This window comes from Watersipora subatra, chromosome 4, assembly GCF_963576615.1.
Source record: "Watersipora subatra chromosome 4, tzWatSuba1.1, whole genome shotgun sequence".
In the NCBI taxonomy this organism is placed as follows: Eukaryota; Metazoa; Bryozoa; class Gymnolaemata; order Cheilostomatida; family Watersiporidae; genus Watersipora; species Watersipora subatra.
In genome coordinates this window covers 13,256,541-13,261,006 of record NC_088711.1, presented here as the reverse complement: position 1 = coordinate 13,261,006, position 4,466 = coordinate 13,256,541, and positions in this window count along the sequence as shown.

Here is a 4,466-nt window from a genome sequence, read left to right as displayed (position 1 = left end):
GCCGCAGACATCGAGTTAAGAAAAATTATTTTCAAGTATTTTATGTAACAGTTATTTTGGTGTTGCTATGCTAAAGCAGTAATTACCTACATTATTGTATTGCTTTTATTTCTGTTTATATATATAACTATTCCAGTTTCATAATGTTCTGAATCAGCACTTTTGCTCTTATGTGACTTATTGATCTGTTTCAATTTGTATCTGTTTATCCTAACCTATAAATGCCCTTTTATTATGCAATCATCTATAGCAGTAACTCTATTATAAGCTTTCTAGGAATGGAACATGAGCGTATGAACAACCACAATTTCACACAAAAATAAATTTTTGAGGGTTTTTTCATCAAAAAAATTTAATACACCAAACATGGAGATAGCTAAAGTCTCACACAGTAAACCTTCTAACTGGCTGTGGCTGTCTTCAGTATAAACATGCAGTATTTGCTCGATACAATATTTTTACATTTTAGACTGATATAGTCTCAACATTACTAAGAAGCGACAACCAAAGGTCTGCATCAATCATTTATAGTTCGTAACTATATTAATAAACAATTCAAAGTGATTTTAAAAAAATATAATTTTTGTCTTTTGTCATTTCTTGGTTTCGACTACTACAACAGTATAATCAACTTATGCCACATATTTTGCACTAATATGACACAATAAAGCTTTTCCTGAAAATGTAATATTTTTTGCTGAAGATTATTGGCGAGTCATATCAATGTAATACAACAAACTTATTGTCTTGAACTAACACGGACAGATCTCACTTGCTATTAAACCAAAGGGCTGCGCATCAGTTTATTCACAACTTCTAATCATTAAGAACTTGAGTGAAACAGAGGAAAAAACCAACAAATATACAACTGTATTTAACAACCATATTGCTTCTCCCGTTCTTATATTACAGGCTCTTACTGATGAACAAGACAAACACAGGGGTATACAAGAGTATACCATATTCACTAAATGCAGTTTATGTAATACCGGTGTAAATCCTAATGGTACTTTAATCTGATGCCTCACATGGGAATATTTTGTTAGTTTGAACACCATGTTAACACCCTTGTCAAACAAACTGCTTATTTTATTTACTTTTCTGTTATTGTAACATACTCTTATCACAGCCTCTTTTTGTTTTTAAACACAAATCAAAACACTTTTGTCAGGTTGCACCAGCATAGCTGCAACTCATACACACTGACACGTGACTAGTACACTTCATAGTTTATATTTCAATTGCAAAACTGTTTTTATTGCTGATTCATTAGTTTAAAGAAATGAAATGATGATGTACCAAATCAGAGGTTCCCAACCAGGGAGGAATTCCCCCAGGGAGGAATTTTGAATATACAAGGGGGGAATAGAAAGGTGTGCAATTTGTTAAGATTTTAATTTATGTCCTGCTGTGCCCTGTGAGGTAGGGTTTCATCATTTAATATTTTGGTTTTATTCATAACACTGTTTGCTAATAATGAGCTACTAGTCAGAACCCAGATATATGTGAACACATCTATCCAGATTCTGACTGGATACTAAGTTCACCTAGTCATAAACCAATTCACCGCCATGCCGAAGGTCATGTAATGTTGTGTGTTGTATGCATGTTGTATAAAAGTTAATAATATGTTGTTATATATTTGGATATGTACAATAAATTAAGATTATAATTTGTATTGGTTGTTTTAGTCATGTGAGTTAAAAGTGTGTGGGGAATCAAATTTATGAAAAGGTGTAAGGGGGAATTAAAAAGGTTGGGAGCCCCTGCACTAAATGTAACAACAATCTGTATGCGATTTAACAAAAGAGTAAGTCAATGTGTGGTTGTTGTGACTGTTTTACTCATTTTATATGGTCAGCCCTGCAGCTAATGCTGCAGGCCATATTTGGAAGCATTGCTTACAGGTGTTTTTTAAAGAAATTATAGTCACGTAACAGCAAGTATTATCATATGCCAAGTCATGCTACTTTTTCTATTTATTGCATTTGGACTTTAGAATGTCTTATTTAAATGTTTTTTTCATGGTTATCTAAGAGGTGCTAATTCCTGATTATTTTATTTGTCCATGCATTATCTGGTTGTTCCTAACAAAAGATAGTTTCAGATTTAATTTTACTCAACAGATTTATTTTATAATTCTTCATCTAAGCGCAGACAATAAAACTCTGCTATTGGAGGTAAATGATTGCAATCATGTAACCCTAACAAGAAGATAACTCCAGCATATAAGTATATACATAAATTGTGTTAGAGCTACTTTACTGAACGCTACATTTTCTCTCTCAAAGACATTCACCGTGTGACATAATCTGAAAGATAGGCAGGTAGTTTATGATTGCAGTACTTTTGGGGAGGTGCGGAACTAACTCTTGCAAGAATGACGGATTTGCTGACTGTCATTACTGAGTCGATATGAATTGTGGGCTAACTGAGAATCAATAGCCATGAGATGAAAAAACTCAGATTGCACTTTTAAGCTAGAAAATTATCTCACTCAAACTAAGTTGTCTATCTGTAAACTGAGGTCTACAGCAGCTCTATGTCTATCTGTACACTCATTCTGTTCAGCCTGATAAAAATCCACCTTGTCATCTACACCTGGACAATCTTCAGCTGGAACAATTGGCCTATCGAGCATAAGTCTCGGACACATTCTTTGTCCAAGAAATAAGGTGCTGTGAAGGACACCTGGGACCTGAATTAGGGGAGGATCCTGAGTTTAAGATTATAAGAGTTTAGACAATGACGTCATAGCTGGTTAGCCGTGGTGGCGGAAATGCCACGCCTCCAATTGATAACGTATAACTGAGACACTAACTTTCACCTTCGAAAAACCCACTTCAAAAAGTAGCTAGGGTTCCTAAACTACAACAATTCTACTTCTCCATTCTTTACTTTGTTGGTGATTCCCATATTAGAAGTTTTTCTTTCCTAAATGTTTTAAAAAAACTCTTAAATTGTACATCAAATAAAGGGTAAAATCTGCTTTTTAAATAATTAATTTTTTAATTATTAAAAATAATTAAAAAATTAATTATTATTTAAAATAATAATTAATTTTTTAATCATTATTAGAATTTAAACTTCTTTGTTAGTTTAGGCTAATATAAAAGTCCTCCAGTCAATATTGACTTTTTTAGTACTGGTTCTAAGCTCAAAAAGTGTAAAAAAAGTTGAGCTCAATGCAAGTGTATGCAAATTTTTTGAACGTATGCTACCACCGGAAGTGAGGCTTTATATAAAACGATGTTTACATGATTGTCTATACTCTTCTATGTTCTACTCAGGGAGGATCTATAGACTTGCCAAAATCCTAAACTGCTTTATTCCAATCCGGTCCTTTATAGACTGCATCTTGAATAGTTTGTTTCAATATCCTGTTCAACCACTCCACCTCACCATTAGCACTAGGGTAGCCAGGAGTACGTCTTTCATGGTTGATTCCGCACAGAGCTAAATACTTATCACACTCTCTCGGCGTGAAGTTCATCGCATTATCACTCACAAGTTCTTCTGGATAGCCTTCTCTAGCAAATGTTTTCTCAAAAAACTGTGTTATATTCTCCGATGTGACACTACTAATGAAAGCTACCTCTGGCCACTAACTGCGATAATCTATCAGTGTTACAGCAAACTTATCATCATGACTACCAATCATATATGGTTCTACACAGTCTGTAATGACTATGCCAAACCTGCTGTGGTAAATTCATAGGATTTAGAGCATCTCTTGTAATACATGATTTATCTTTGAATTTAAATGTTTCACAATCATAAACTGCACTCTCAATCAAATTATTCATATCTTTGAACCAGTAGAGGGACTGAATGTATCTCTTAGATTTAGTGATCCCCTGATAAGCTTCATGTCCTACACCAATCACTCAACTTTCCAAAGAATCAGGGACTACAATATGCCCAGCTCTCAACGCCAGCTCGCCATGCAAAGCGAACTCATCTTTCAGTTTGTAATAAGAATTCTTATAATAATCATTATATAGATTATTCAATTATTCAATTATTATTAAATCAATTCACTAGATTATTGTAATAAGAATCTAGTGAATTTGATTAAATCTTCAAATCAAATTTGATGACTCAGATCAGTTCTTGAATCACAGCACCTGATCAACAAGCTGTTGTAAACCCATTCAAGCCTAATGCAGCATTTGCCATAGCCAATACTTCTGAGTCGTCATCGGTTATTGGAGACCTGTCCTTTACAGGCAGCCTACACATAGTGTCTGCTATCACATTATCAACACCTTTGACATGTTTTATGTCAAAATTATATACTTTGAGTCGAGAGCGCCATTTGGCTGCTTGATGACTAGCATGTTTAGACAGTGTGACGCCATATAGAGAAGTAAGCGGGTTGTGATTTGTCCTAAGTGAGAACCGCCTCCAGAGATAAGCAGCCACAGCTCCGCAGCCCAAACACATGACACAGCTTCTAACTCAAG